The sequence below is a fragment of the Macaca thibetana genome, chromosome 13 (genome assembly GCF_024542745.1).
Source record: "Macaca thibetana thibetana isolate TM-01 chromosome 13, ASM2454274v1, whole genome shotgun sequence".
Classification (NCBI taxonomy): Eukaryota; Metazoa; Chordata; class Mammalia; order Primates; family Cercopithecidae; genus Macaca; species Macaca thibetana.
Window position 1 is genome coordinate 89470220 of NC_065590.1, and position 16495 is coordinate 89486714.

At 44.1% G+C, this 16495-nt stretch overlaps 1 long non-coding RNA gene across 1 annotated transcript in view; it reads left to right on the forward strand.

The window, feature by feature from the left end:
- Positions 1-1376: 1376 nt before the first annotated feature.
- The window catches only part of LOC126933970 (uncharacterized), a 36400-nt gene continuing 21281 nt past the window's right edge, over positions 1377-16495 (forward strand). The window contains exon 1 of the long non-coding RNA XR_007718796.1: positions 1377-1493. This is a non-coding gene — a long non-coding RNA (uncharacterized LOC126933970). The remainder of the gene's footprint in view (positions 1494-16495) is intronic.

Genomic DNA, 16495 nt, shown 5'->3' on the forward strand with positions numbered 1-16495 from the left:
TCAGAATCTTGTAGCCTCCAGCTGCATGACTCCTAAACCATAATTTCTAATCTTTTGGCTAACTTGTTGGTCCTACAAAGGCAGTCTAGTCCCCAGTCAAGAAAGGGATTTGTTTCAGGAAAGGGCTAGTATCGTCTTTGTTTCAAAGTTAAACTATAAACTAAGTTCCTCCCAAAGTTAGTTTGGCCTATGTCCAGGAATGAACAAGGACAGCCTGGAGATTAGAAGCAAGATGGAGTTGAGTTGGTTAGGTCAGATCTCTTTCACTGTAATAATTCTGCAACAGTGGTTTTAATAGTCTCTTTTCTTAATATACACGGAAGTGAAGAACTGATGACTTGGACAGAACAAAGACCTCCCAGGATACAAGAGCATTGAGCCGGTGGCAGGATGCCAAGAACTCCTCCAGGGATGGCCACTTTGTTGAGATTGTTAAACAGAGACAAAACCACAGATACAGGGAGCAGGACCAGGTGATCTCTAGACTTTTATAACTCTTTGACTTTTCATACTACTAAAATCTCCTGATAAATTATCTGCCTGCCATTTAAGACTATTTCTGGTCTGGCATATCCCAACCCTTCCAACTTTATGTCTTCCTGGTCCCCAGGCCCATTCTCTGCCTGACTCCAGGATAGTGCTACACTGTCCATAGACCACATTTTCTTTTCTTGGCCTTTGCCTGGCTTATGTCCCTCACCCAACTGTCCCTCCCTCTCCCTCGACCTCTCAGATTCTACCACTCCCTCTAAGCCAGGGCCAACTGCCTTCTTCAGAAACACTCTGCCTCCTGCAGTTCTCCATGACCAATTATCTGGATGCCCACAGAAGCTTACTATAGTGTCCTATATTTTCTAGTAATTTTTTCACTTTAAACATAGAAACAAGGACCTTAATAATTAATAATACAAGAATGCTGTCTTATAGTTTGTAAAAGATTATCACATCGATTACATCTTTGGAGCATCACAACAGCCTCATGAGATGGGTAATTGTTATTATCTCTGGAGAGTTCAGAAAACCAAAGTTCAAAGAGGGAGTTTTTTTTGTGCTTGCTTGTGGTAAAACTACCAGCAAGTGGCAGAATTAAAAGACCATACCACCAGTAAAAGGCATAGGGGGTTCCCTAAAACTTGAAACAGAGGAGTTTAATGAATGGCTGTCTTTGTTGTCTATGCCTAAGGGAGGGACAAGACAGTGGACTTTAAAGAACAGCTGCACGTGGGGCTGTGACTGTCATCCACACACTCAGATAAATGGTTGGCTCATTATTGCAGCTGCTGCTGGCTTTAGAGAGCTGGACAGCTGTTGCCAGGAGATGGATTCAAACAGAACAGAGGAAACGGAATCCTGTGGTAATGACTGTGTCTGTATGTATGGACACGATGTTCTTTCTTCTCATAGCTCAAAATATTCTAAAGATAAAATCTAATGATTTCTTACAGGAAGACTAGGCTTGGTGAGTACAAATAAGAAAGCCAAGCAGAGACAAGGTAAGTGTCTTAACTCGCCTTTCCGGGACATTCTTAAAAATGAAGACTATGTAGGGGCTGCACGGCCCTTTCAATCATTTGTGAGAGCATTTCTGATAGGCTCTCCAGAAGCATATTCCTGGCAGAGGGGGGCAACACTAGCAGTGTCTGTGCTAAGGACAAAGGGATTAGAGACAATGTCCTCACTCCCCTCCCCTCCCTTCTCCTCTCCTCCCTTCCCTACAATACATACCTCATGGAGCTTAGCATTTCGTTCTCATGCAAAACAGCATGGACTGTGCCTGCTGATGACTCCTTGGCCTGTTTTCTTACTGATACGTTTGTTATTCATCTTGTCACTAAAGCTTTCTGGTCCTTCTCCACCTTTCCCTTTCCTCCAGTCTGGACTTTGCCTTCTCCATCTCCTTGGAAGACAGGCTGCTCATCCCATTGTGGTGCCTCGGCTAGTGTATGTTTTGTGCCTAGGGTGAGTGGTGCCATCCCATGGCCTTTCAAATCCTAATTGTTTTTTCTGATCTACTCTGACTCCCAGCAGTCACCACTTTGCGGTCTTGATGGCCTCTGTTGTGCTTATAGTTGGTGCTGCACAGCCCAACACAGGATTTTCCTCCTATGGGAAAGTCCCCTCAATTTAGACTAGAAGCAGGGACAGGAAGGAGGACCTGCCCTTCTGCTGATCACCCTCAGCTGCCCAGCACTGGCTCTCTGTGTGTGTATTCAGCACCCACTTGCTTGAGGATATTTCTTTCTCTACTCTTTTAAACTCACTTTTCTGATTTAAATTATGCTGTTTTATGTTATGAACTTATAGTTATGAAATAGTTATGAACTTATATGGAGTATTTTCCATGCATTTTGATTAGTACTTTATCTCATAGCACAATGGACAGCACGAGGAGGTAGGGACTGACGCTACCTCTGTTTTACAGTGGAAGAACCGGAGGCTTAAAGAGGTAAGATAGCTTGCTGCAGGTCACACGCTGGTGGTCCAAATGCCTTAACTGGTTGCTACAATGCCTCGCATAAACCAAGTTAAGAGTTCTAGCATAAAGAATGTTTCAAATGAATTGGTGGGCTGGCGTTTGGGAAATAGTGTTCCTCTTTAAAGCCTGGGCTCTTGCCACCGTATCCTGGGGCCTCATCTGGGAATGGATATGGTCCAACCCAGGGTTTGGTCCTCCTTAGGTGTTGAGGTGGAAAGCATTACACTGCTGGTGACAACCAGCTTGGGGAGTTCCAAACTCTAGTCCTTGCAGCTCTATATGCTGATTATTTGACCTCAGAGGATCTAGGAAACAAGGCTGAAACTCAGGTTTTCTCAGGAGATGTCTGTTTCCCGAAAAGCCACCTCAGGGGACCTTACATCTGTGGGCACTACCTTGGAGGCCATTCTGTATTGGCGAAAATGATTATCCTTTTTCCTAATTGAACCAATTGTGGTTGAATGATGAGGTAAGTCAATCCATGAACTCTCTTGGGAAGCCTTGGCCAGAGTGTGAACTGGGGCAACTTGTTTTCAGAAGACATCTTTGCTGAAAATACATTCTGGCTGCAGCTGTTTTTTAGAGATTTAAGTGATCACATTACATCTTAATCAAATCCTTTGGCAGCCAGTGTTCTCCAGGTGGCTCAAGGCAACCTGCACAAAGCAGGCAGAACATGTGGCTCAGAGCCACCATTACCTGTGTCTATAGCATCCAATCCTGCCATGCAGAATGGAGGAGGTAGCAGGTACCTGCCTCTTTGGCTTGACTGGCATTTTCTGCTCCCCGCAGTGTCCTGTGCTGCACTTCTTTCCCACTCAACTCCTCTCATAGGAAGCCTGCTCTAGATGGCTTCGCCCTCCGTTATTATTTTGAGACAGAGTCTCGCTCTGTTACCCAGGCTGTAGTGCAGTGGCATGGTCTCGACTCACTGCAAGCTCTGTCTCCCAGGTTCAAGCAGTTCTCGTGTCTCAGCCTCCTGAGTAGTTGGGACTACAGACACGTGCCACCACTACCCAGTTAATTTTTGTATTTTTAGTAGAGACAGGGTTTCACCACGTTGGCCAGGCTGGTCTCAAGCTCCTGACCTCAGGTGATCGACCCTCCTCAGCCTCCCAAAGTGCTGGGATTATAGGCATGAGCCACCATGCCCAGCCAGCTTCACCCTCCTTAAGACTGATGTATCTCTTCCCTACTCTTATCTCCTAAGATCCTGAGCTTTAAAATAGCTAGCCAAACAAAAACACCAATGGAAACTCTTTGGAAGGGACTGTGCTCAGTCTGAGCACCCAGAGACAAAATACCCAGCACACGTGACCTCAAAAGCCAGTACTATGCTCTCCCACATTGGCATCCACTGGCCACATGTGGTGATTTAACATGTGGAATGAAGTCTCAAGGCTGAGGTGTGATGCAAGTGTATAATACACACTAGATTTCAAATAGTAGAAATAAAAAATGTAAAATATCATAAAAAAGATTTTAAAACTACATAAAAAGAAAAAAATTTGTGGCCAGGCACGGTGGCTCACGCCTGTAATCCCAGCACTTTGGGAGGCTGAGGAGGGCGGATCACAAGGTCAGGAGAACAAGACCATCCTGGCTAACACAGTGAAACCCCGTGTCTACTAAAAATACAAAATTAAAAAAAAAATTAGTCAGGCGTAGTGGCAGGCGCCTGTAGTTCCAGCTACTCAGGAGCCTGAGGCAGGAGAATGGCCTGAACCAGGGAGGCGGAGCTTGCAGTGAGCTGAGATCGCACCACTGCACTTCAGCCTGGGTGACAGAGTGAGACTCCATCTCAAAAAAAAAAAAAAAAAAGAAAAAGAAAAAGAAAAATTTCAAAAGAAATAAAAAGGAAGACAACAAAACAAAGAAACAAAAACAAAATATCTCACTCATGATTTTTGTATTGATTATATGTTGAAATAACATTTTGAAATGTGTTAAATCAAATATACTATGAAATTAATTTCACCCGTTTATTTTTATTTTTTTAAAGTGTGGCTAACAGAAAAGTAAAGATATATGGTTGGCATTATATCTACATTGCACAAAGGTGGTGGATAAATGTTATATGAGGAGTGGGGTGTTGCTATAAAGTATTATAAAGACACTGAAAATATGCTGTGGGAGGAGAAAGAAGGGAGACATTATTTTACTTGGGAGACCCCAAAAAACTTCCTGGAAAAAATGGCATCAGAACTGGGTTTTGACATATAGAATTGTAAGAAAAAGGCCTGGAGGCCTTTTACCCAGATGTAGGGTGGGGATTTTGACCCCAGCCGGCTGGAGGACCCAAACAGATTCTCTGATGCTATTGTCCTCCAATTGGATTTGGTTTCCAAATCCAATTGCCCATCGTTATTACCTGGTATAGATTCCTGAGTCTGTCTCAGATCTCATGGGCCAAGAGTCATTGGGGTGAGGCCCAGACGTCCTTGTCCAGAGTTCTTCAAGCAATTGTCTTATAGCTCATTTGATCCCAGTCTGGGACACTGTGTTTGGAAATGCTGGGTACAAATGGTCATCTTTGGGCCTTGAAAGACCAGCCTCAGTGGGCTTTCCATAATCCATAGCTACAGGTAGCCATGGTACCTCCTGTCCTTGTATGTTCTTTGAGCAGAAGCACTGAGCAGGAAGCACCTGAAATGCAGAGCTTGGGGAAAAACAGCTCATGCCGTGGGCTCCCAGGTTGGTCAGCCATTTCCCCTGTGGAGGCAGAACAAGGAGGACTTTGTAGGCTTGTATTTTCCTCAGTTACCACCTAAGTTACTTGTCAAATGGCCCTTCCTGCATACAAAGTGACAGGCCTGCCAGGAGTACTGATTCCACCAAAAAAATAAATAAATAAAAAATTTGCCACAGGCTAATATTTGATCACTCTGGACAGTGATCAAAAGCTTTTTATACTTTCAAAAGCTTGTTATAACTACAGTATTAAAAGGAGGAAGAAAGAATGACAGAGAGGGGGACAGATGGGGAGAGAGTTTGTTATCCTGACCATGTGTGGTGAGTCTATACTCAAAAACACCATTATTTTCTTCTCTCCTTTTCTTCTGCAGCCCTCTACATCTCTTTCCCAACTACAGCAGAGTTTCTGAAGTGTGGTCCAAAGACCACTGAATCCGAATCCAGGGGGGTGGAACCCAGTAATTTGTTTTTATAACAGACTCTTTAGGTGAGTTCTAGGAAGGCGAAATTTGAGAGCAGTTGCTTTAAAGGTTTATAATCCCCGGGATTACTTACCTGGCACCTGATCCAGTACAGGCTGTTCCTTCCCAACGTGTTTCCCTTTTTGATGCTGGTCAAACTCATCGTCCTACCCTCTCTCATTTCTGCCCTGAGTGCAGCCTTGGAGCTCAATTTGAGTTGTGCAATCACTCAGTGCCATTCTTACTGCGGCAGAAGGTACCTAGCTTCTTCACGGGAGCAGAAACCCCATTATGTGCTGGAGGCACACAGGGAACCAGACAAGGTCCCTGTGCCAGGGAGCTCACTGTCTAGAACAGAAGTCAGCATGAGAGAGGTCAGGAATAAGCTTCAGCCATGCAACAAAAATGGTGTATGTGCCCACGTAAATTTTACTGGTAAGAAGATCTAGAGATATAGGTCTAGATCTATAGATCTAGGATATATAGTTCTATAGATATAGGATCTATAGATACAGGAAGATGTAGAGATCTAGATCTAAAAGGGCTGAGCTACAGAAGGGATTAATAATGAAGATGAGTGCTTCCTAATAGGAGTACTTGCTTCCCAACTGGTATGCTAACAAAATTATGCCAGGTAGGGATCTTTAGTAACACTGTCGTTAGCAGGTAAACTATATGCTCCAGAATGGGGAACGTCAGGATGCAGAAAAGTTTCCTTAGGTAGGAGGTGAAGGTGTCCCCCAAGGCACAACTCAAATGCCATTCGGGAACAGTCTGGTCTCATGATAGTTATATGTGGGTATATATCCTTTCTGAGAAGAATGAGGTTAGTATGGATAGATAGTAAAAAAAAAAAAAAATGCTATAATAGAAATGGACTGTGAGTTGTACCATAAAGAACAATTGGCCAGGCTTGCTGGGTAAGATTTGAAGCCACAGGCCCAGCATTACCTCCCACCGCTGTTGTTCTGAATGCTGGAACCCCAGCTGCATGGTTGACAGAGAATCACGGAGAAAACAGCTTTCTTAGGAGGAGCCCAATCCATACCAAAATCACTGCTGGGTGCTAAGGAGGGGAGATTTCTGCATCTGTAGCCATTCTTCCTAGAGAGAAACTTTCGCAAGAGCTTCCTCTCTGAGGCTGGGGTCGATCTGGAGAGAGCAGAAAGGATGCCTTGAGCACCCTGTATGACCTCCAGCTGAGCACAATCCAGAAGTTTTTACAAGAAATGATAGTGGGGGATGGGAAGAACCATTCCCTCTCTGGACAGGAGGCGGGGTGGGGATTCGGGGCGGGGAGACTGCAGCTGGAGCTTTGAACCTGATCTCTCAACCTCGACAGGACAACTCAGCAGCCATCAGCAGCTTTCTTATGGCTCCCAATTTGGCACTTCTAAGGCCCCCTCTTTGAGGATGGGGGATGGACTTTCCAAGGAGGAAAGGAACTTGCAGAATTTTCTAACTGGTAACACACACTCAGAATGTTTTAGGAGAGGCTGTAGTCAGAGGCTGTAGCCCCCGTTTTTCAGGGGCCCTCTTGGTCAAAGTATGACTCAGGTTGTTGTGAATGCCAGACAAATGTAGGTTACAGACATGGCCTCATTAAGAGTGCAAAATGATTTGCTCTTCAGTGCAGGAGCAAATTTCATAGGCCAGTCAGTCACCAGCCAGCATATTGGTTGTGCGCCTTTTCACGCCCACCGTACGGTGTGGGAAAGGGTCTGTGCTCTCTGCGGTTACCTGAGGTCCTGGTCTTGCCAGCTATCACTGTAGAGTCAGTTATTTCTCTGAGTCAGGGCTCATCTGGAGCACAAGGATAGTAATTTTGCCTCACTGGGTTGTAGTGAAGATTAAATGAGATAAAGCACCAGGCACATTGAAATATTCGTTAATGTGACTCATTTCCTTCTTTTACTTTAACATAGCAAAGCTGTAGTATTTTAGTAAATCTGATACCAGTTATTTTGCACTAGTCATTCTCTGAAACTCAGTTTTTTAGATGGCTCTCTGGGTTCCCTCTAGCTGCAAAAATATAAGTATCTGAGACTCTGAGTTTGTTTCCAATAGGCTTTCTCTGGGTTGGACAGACTCCGTTCCACAGAGCCCAGGAGGCTGCAGATAACGGTCCCAAACCAAGACATGCAGCTGTCGGGCTGCAGTGGTCTGTGTGAAAGATGAGTAGAAAGAGAGGAAAGAGAGCTCAAGAAGAGCTCTAAAAGAAAAGACAGCTGCAAGTTTGTCCTGGAGTAAATCAAATTGTGACATTTATTGGGCTATTTCCAGAATAACACCTGCAAGAAAACTGGAATGCAGGATTACCTTTTCCGAGAAGGATCTTAGTTACAATAGCCTACAATAACCAGTATTGTCTATTGGAGTCAGTGTGGCTTAACGAAAAGGTTATAGGTTTGGCGGTGCACAGACCTAGGTTTTAGTTCTGTCGCTCCTACTTTTTATTAGTGATTTGGAGCAGGTTATTTAACCTCCAAGCCTCATTTTCTTCGTCACTTAAAAAAAGGTAAATAATATGAATCTTGCAGGGTGATTGTGCGGGTTAGGAAGAAAAGTGCTTGATATATAGTTGGTATTCAATAAATAGGAGCTATATGGCTAGGAGCACATTACACCAGGGCACATACCCTAGAGGCCTCTGGACCTGGGACCATCATTTCTGAAGCTTATAGCTTGTACAGGGTAGAGAATTGACGGGGGTTTGGGAGGAGGCAGCAAGGCTGGGGTGGGTAGGTAGAGAGCTGAAAAGAGATCAAAAGGTCTATAAAGATCTGTCAAACTTTAAAATGCAAATCCTGTTGTGACTCAGTAGAGACCAAATCTTTCATTATCACCTTTCTGAAAAGGGCTTGAGGGGTGGGGGGTGGGAAGGTTCATTAGTCTTTCCCTTCATGGAGTGTTTTGGTTTGTTGTGGTGTGGTTTTGTGGCCAAGCCTGGGTATGTGATAAATCTTTTATTCAACTCTGCCCTGGAAACATGGGTAGAGTTAAGAAACTAACAGCATATGGTTTTCTTTATGAGTAGACCATGAGTTCCTCAAGGAAAGGAAACTATCTAACCCTTATGATAACTCCTATAGTTTGCAAGACTCTTGGCATAGAGTATTTGCTTCTTGAATGGATGGAAGGTGTGGCGGGGGTCGGGGGTGGATGGATGAATGTTAATTCTGAGCATAGTAAGTCATCTTCACTGGCTGGCAACTTAGTTCTCAGGGGTCTCCTTGCTCTATCCTTTACTGGGAGCCATGATAGGAGCAATCCTCATGATGGTCAGCTGTGGCCCTCTGAGAAACTCTGCAATCTCTTCCAATGGCCAAGGGTCTGTGCAGTCCAATCACTTAGGCAGAGTATGCTGCACAGCAGCTTTGCCTTACTGCTGGTCCTAAAGAGGTAGCCTCCTAAGTTCCACAGTTAGCAATTTATTTCTGGAGACAGTGTGGAATTCCAGGCAAATCCCACAGAGACCTTCAAGAGTAAGTGGGCCAATAATTATCTAGCACTCACTGTGTGCCAGTCTCGATCCATCTTGCCCCTACCACAACCACGGCCAGAGTGAGAAAGAAACCTCAGTGCCTTGCTTTCTCTTTCCTCCTTTCCTCTTCTCTTGCCCGCGTTATTTTCTCATAAAACTATACTAGTAAGTGAAGAGTGAGGTTTTTTTTCCAGAAAAAAGTATCTAGCAAATGTCCCTCTCTGGAATGCCCTAAAACACATGTCATTAACGACTCCTCCCTGGATAAACTCACTGATTCTCTAAGTCTCATCCAAGACCTGACAAGTCTTACCCTCCCACTAACTGGCATCTACCATAAAAGGCTCCTATCAAGCTTCTCAGCTCTAGGAGGCCCTATAAGGACCACCTGGATCTTCACTGACCACTCTCTTCTACATTCTGGTGCCCTCTGATACATTTCCCTTCTCTCAGCACTTACTGTATTTGTTATCTCAAGAATACATAAGTCTGGCATCACAGCTAAGTTATAAACATTTTGAAGGGAAGGAGCAGATGTTTTCCCGTATACTCGGCAGTATGCCTATCCCAGGACTAAATCCATTTTAAGAATTCAATAAAAAATTGCAGCATGTTCGTGGTCAAAGCATGGGCTTTGTCTTTATAGATTTGGGTTGAAAAGCTAACTTTATGGCTGGGCGCGGTGGCTCACGCCTGTAATCCCAGCACTTTGGGAGGCTGAGGCGGGCGGATCACGAGGTCAGGTGATCAAGACCATCCTGGCCAACATGGTGAAACCTCATCTCTATTAAAAATATAAAAATTAGCTGGGTGTGGTGGTGGGCTCCTGTAGTCCCAGCTACTTGGGAGGCTGAGGCAGAAGAATGGCGTGAACCTGGGAGGCGGAGCTTGCAGTGAGCCAAGATCGCACCACTGCACTCCAGCCTGGGCAACAGAGTGAGACTCCACCTCAAAAAAAAAAAAAAAAAAAAAAAAAAAAGAAAAGTTAACTCTATTCATTGAACAAGTATGTATTAAATGCATACTACATGTTAGGCATTGTTCAAAGCTCTGGGAATATAACAGAGTAAAGCAAGGTTTATTCTCTTGTGCTGTTACTCTAGTGACAGGAGACAAAGAGAAAAAAATCTAATAAGTTGAAAAGAAAATAATACAGGGTGAGACGCAAGTGTAAAGGAGTGGTGGCAGGAGTGGGAGGTGGCTACTTAGCTAACGTGATCACAAAAGGACTAGCCAAGAAGCTAAGACCCGGGTGGTGATAAAGAGCTTACCATCCAGAGGTCTGTGGGAAGTCCACACAGAGTGGGCAGCAAGGGCAGGAGCCAGAGTGTAGAGTGAGCTTAGTGTGTTTAAGTAAAGAAAGCAAGCCATGTGCCAAGGGCCAGGGGAGCAAGGGGAAGCGACAGAGGGTGAGGTGAGGGAGACAGGTAACCACAGCTGCTGAGGAGGCTGGGATTTACAGAGGGTGATGAGAAGCCATGGGATGCTTTTACACAGGGGGTGGTTAGAATGTGATTTGCGTTTTTTTTTTTTTTTTTTTTTTTTTTTTTTAATTTTCTTTTCTTTTTTTTTTTTTGAGACGGAGTCTCGCTCTGTCGCCTAGGCTGGAGTGCAGTGGCCGGATCTCAGCTCACTGCAAGCTCCGCCTCCCGGGTTCACGCCATTCTCCTGCCTCAGCCTCCCCAGTAGCTGGGACTATAGGCGCCCGCCACCTCGCCCGGCTAGTTTTTTGTATTTTTTAGTAGAGACGGGGTTTCACCGTGTTAGCCAGGATGGTCTCGATCTCCTGACCTCGTGATCCGCCCGTCTCGGCCTCCCAAAGTGCTGGGATTACAGGCGTGAGCCACCGCGCCCGGCCTGATTTGCGTTTACAATAATCTCGCTGGTATGTGCACAACAGAAAGGCACAAGCGTTCTGAAGCAGGAAGATCAATTGGAAGGCTATTTAGTAGTTCCTGCAAGACGGTACTTGCCCTTTGGAGGTAGCACTGCTACTCCAAAGGCAACTGGGAGATTTGTGTAGTAAGTGTAACCTCAGGCATGTTGCTTTCCTTCCCTGGACTGATTTCAAGAGAAGAAAAAATGTACTTAACATGATCTGCACAGGGCCTGGCTCATTGCAGGTACTGTGCAAAGGTGATTCAACTAAGACATGAACACTAAAAAGGAGACACTCTTATCTCATGCACCACTAAGAACTTGCAGATGGCCTAGTCCTCAGAGGACTCATCCCTGCGGTTAGAGCTTTGGAGGGTAATGAAATGACTGGAATTCTGCCTCTCCCCCTCATCTTCATTCCTTCCTCACATATGAAAACCCCCAGCCTCCTACAATGTTGACTTTAATAGTTATTTTATTTATTTATTTATTTGAGATGGAGTTTTGTTCTTGTTGCCCAGGCTGGAGTGCAATGGCGCGATCTCAGCTCACCGCAACCTCTGCCTCCCGGGTTCAAGCGATTCTCCTGCCTCAGCCTCCGGAGTAGCTGGGATTACAGGCATGTGCCACCATGCCTGGCTAATTTTTTGTATTTTTAGTAGAGACGGGGTTTTTCCATTATTGGTCAGGCTGGTCTCGAACTCCTAACCTCAGGTGATCCGCCCACCTCAGCCTCCTAAAGTGGTGGGATTACAGGCGTGAGCCACCACGCCCAGTCTAATAGTTATTTTTTTAATTCTGAAAATTAAAATAAATTCTGTGATAATTTCCTGAGTGTTCACAAGACAGCTTTTCTGGGACTCTGAACTACTCTTATTTACTAGTCAGTTTTCTAGAAATCGTTATCTAGTAGAGGTTATTGCATCTCTCTGATGAGTGGGTTCTTTAAAAGTGCCACAGACTCAGAGAGATGTGGGGTTCACAGAAAAAGTCTTAACTTTTTCCAAAGAAACAAAGAGTGGAGAGACCGTGATGGAACTTTGGAGTTAGAGTAGCTCTGAGTTAAAATCTTGGTCCTGCTGTTTACTAGATGTTGACCTTGGATAAGTTCCTTAACTTCTCTTAGCCTCAAATGCAAATAGGGGATAACAGTGCTTGCCTCTATTTTTTTTTCTTTTTTTGACACTGAGTCTCATTCTGTCACCCAGGCTGGAATGCATGATCTTGGCTCACTGCAACCTCCACCTACAGTCACCTGCCACCACGCCCAGCAAATTTTTGTATTTTTAGTAGAGACAGGGTTTCACCATTTTGGTCAGGCTGGTCTTGAACTCCTGACCTCAAGTGATCTGCCCGCCTCAGCCTCCCAAAGTCCTGAGATTACAGGCATGAGCCACCACACTTGACCCTCTTAGTTTTTGTGGGGCATAGATGAGAAATTTTAACAATTAGGTGTGTGGCACATAAACATTTAATATACATCGTTTGTCTTTTCCCAAGATTCACTAATGCTTTGCATAACAGACTTTTGAAACTGTAAAAGCTCACTTATATTCATTAGTGCCCAATGAGCTTTGTCTCTTTTTTCTTCATAAGTAGACAATTCCCTTCTCAAAAAATTATACAGATTATAATGGAACACATCTTAAAGACATCAGTAATGCTAAATTTATATATTGATATACGTTTCATATATATTGATATGTATCCTCAAATGTGATTGAGAGTGAAGACAGAAGGAAGTGAAGCCTGGGGAGGTTTGCCCAGTGTAGCTAGTCTCTATCAGAACCAAGACACTTTCTCAGACTAGAGACTCTCAGGTTTAAGAAAATGTCCTTCGGTTTGTTTCAGAAGATGTAGACCTGGTTGTACCCAGTCCTTTGACACCTCCCATAGAACTATCCCAGCTGTGAAGCTGTGGGGCCTTCACAGCGCCTAGTCTGTGTTTGGACAATTATGTAAAATAAGGCTTCTGACATCTGGCATTCACAGTTAGCATTTTCAGTTTAATAAAAATGTAAATGTTAGCAATAATTACATCAGAGCAGTTACTGTAACCAGTATTGCTTGAAAACTAAAAGGCAAAGGGACTTGTAGTCTCCCCTCACCTGGGTGTTTCATAAATCACTTTCTCACTTTCAGATCGAAAGCATTTATTAAAGAACAGCCATTTCTAACTTCACACACAGAAAGGCAGGTATCAGTTGGGTGGTAGATGAAGATTTAACTTATGATGATACAAACACTATAGAGTCTTTTCATTAGGCCTTTGATCAGAGAATTCTAAATATACAAGCAGTTTTTACCATTTTGGGAGGTTATTTTCCTTTTTGGGTCTTGGAACAGAATAATGCTGAGGAAACTCAGACACTTAATCCTTATTAAAGTTCTTTGGTGCTTACAAAAGGAATTCTTCTACACATTAGCAAAATATTCATTCTGCCCACAGAAGGGTCAGCCTACTTTGCTGATGACTCTCCCCTCCACTGCCAAACAGGCAACTTAGTGAATTTATCTGGCCTGGGGCTAACTAAACTATCTATTTTGAAATCATCAAAAAGAGTCCCACCGTTTTGGACAATTGGTGGGGCTGACTCTGCAGCATGTCAGTTTACAGGCAATGTGGCAAGTTCCTGAAAGAGGCTAATGCAAGCTGTTAGCTGAGCCTGATAAAAGCTTTGCTTGGCTAAGAAGGTGATAAACATTGCCACGTTAATACATAGATGAAAGGAGACTGCCTTCAGTAATACTATTTAAGCTGTTTTACCCTAAGTGCTACCAGCAGAACAGGAACAGCAGTTGATTTAGACTCTTCACCTTCAGAAAAGCAAGCATCTTGGCAGGGCATCTTAAGGTGGCTAAAGGTGACTAGGTATCAAGCTAATCCACCCAGTTAGATTTGGTCTCTCTCCACAGAGAAATTTAGAACTAAGACCCTGAAATCACCACCAGTCAATCAGCACCCATTCACTTAACACTTTCTTTTTTCTTTTGTTGAGACAGTTTCGCTCTTCTTGCCCAGGCTAGAGTGAAATGGCACAGTCTCAGCTCACTGCAACCTCTGCCTCCCGGGTTCAAGTGATTCTCTTGTCTCAGTCTCCCAAGTAGCTGGGATTACAGGTGCCCACCACCACGCCCGGCTAATTTTTGTATTTTTTGTAGAGATGGGGTTTCACCACGTTGGCCAGGTTGGTCTCGAACTCCTGATCTCAGGCAATCGCCTGTCTCGGCCTCCCAAAGTGCTGAGATTATAGGTGTGAGCCCCCATGCCCGGCCTCACTGGACACTTTCTGTGCCAATCCCTCTGCTGGGTGCTATAGATTCAGAAGTACAATATGGTTTCTCTGCCCTGAGAATGTTCATAGTCTGGTGTGGACAACAAAAAATGTAACCCAACACCAAACTATAGACAGGTAATATTTTAGAAGTCTATGGGGACTAGCAGCGATCCAGAGAAGCAACAGAAGCCTTTTTTAGAGAAGACCATGTTTACACTGAATCTCGATGGGTAAATAAAACAGTTGGTGAGGCAGAAGAGTCAAACCCTGGGCAGGCATCTGGGGGGTGGGGGGGGGGAAGTGAACAGAAATGATTTGATTACTGTGCTCAAAGAGATCTTAGTCTTATCCGAGGGAGAGATAGAGGCATTTTTAAACAAGGAATATTGTGCCTCCTACATGGTAGGCATCAGCTAGTATTTGTGGAATGAATGAATGAATGTGATAAATACTATGATGAATGTATGGGTAATTTCTTTGGGGACACATATAGAGCAATTAATTCGGCTTGGGATTAGAAAGTTATGACATGTGAGCTGGTCCTTAACAGATGAGGTTTATCTAGCCTTAGCAGCAAGCATTTCAGGCAGACATCCGTGCAGGGAATAACAAATGGTCTTAGGTGGCTAGAGCCAAGGTTCATGACTATGAATGCATGAAGCTGAAAAGACAAGTTGGGGCCAGGCTGCCTCAGCCTTGTGAGCCATGCTGAAGTACTAAGACCAGATTCTGCAAGGTTAAGTGCAGCCACTGCTGGTACAGGCTCCATGGCTGGCAGGTTGTGCAGAATTGTCATTCATGCATCTAGCAGTTACTGTGCCAAACACTGTTCCAGAATTCTGTGAACAGAAAGGACTTAATCCCTGGCCTCATCAAGTCTGCATTCTAGTTTGGGAAACAATGAAAAAAAAAAAAAAAACAAAACCCTAAACTCAACATTTATAATGTCAGGAGATAAAAAGATTAGGACTCTGAGATGATATTTGAGTCAAGAACTGAATGACGTGTGGAAACATAAATACAGAGAATCGTTTTCACTCACGAATTAGGAGATCTGAGTTCTAGTCCCAGCTTTAACCTTTTCTAGTTGAGTGACCTAGAAAAATTTTAAACTTACTGGGCCTCCAGCTGGCTGTTATACATAGAAAAGCCTAAGAACCTTGCTCAAAGTGGGTGCTCAAAAATGTGATAGGTGATCAGATGAATATTAGTTACCAAATTATATTTAAGCAAGCACATTTTTTTTCCCAGTAGCTCAAATGCCACATTAGGATCCCTTGTGTGATGATGCTAGAGTTTCCTTCTTCTGAAAACACATCTCCCACCCTCACACTGCCTCCTGCTAGCGTTACTGTGTCCACATTTTTACCAAAAGGCAGTGCTTGGCTGCATTCAATTTGAATCCAAAATCTGATAGTGCTCTTTCCAAATGATGGTACCGGACACAGCTACCATTGACTGAGTCCGTACAATGTGTCAATGGTGGCAGCGACTTGACAGATACCAAAACAACCTTATAGGATACCATTGATCACTGTTATCTCCAGGGCCCAGCACAATGCCTGTCACATAAACATTTGAATAAGTGAGTCTCAGAAAAGTCAGAAAATGTCTCCAGGGTCTCAGAGAAAATCTGTTAGCAGAAAAGAATCTGAAGCTAGGTATGCCTGACAAGATCGCTCAAGCCATGCTACCCAAAAGGAAAAAGTACAGTCCTCATTATAAAATGTAGAAGACGGAGATTATATATTTTTTAATTTAAATTTTAATTTTTTTGAGACACTTTTTCACCCATCCTGGAGTGCAGTGGCACCATCTCAGCTCACTGCAACCGCTGCCTCCTAGGTTCAAGTGATTCTCCTGCCTCAGCCTCCTGAGTAGCTGGGAGTACAGATGCACACCACCAGGCCCCACTGATTTTTGTATTTTTAGTAGAGACGAGGTTTTGCCATGTTGGCCCGGCTGGTCTTGAACTCTTGGCCTCAAGCAATCCACCCACCTCAGCCTCCCAGAGTGCTGGGATTACAGGCATGAGCCACCATGCATCGCCCGATAGAGATTTTATACAGAAAAAAAAAAAAAAAATCTAAAAGAAAAACCGCCAAGAACTTAAGATTGATTACACAAAGCCCAAAGTAGTTAGGCCAGAGCAGGGCCTTAGGATGGAGCCATCAGAAAGAAGCCAATTACAGGATCCTAGCAGCTGGAGGCAGATCTTTGGCAG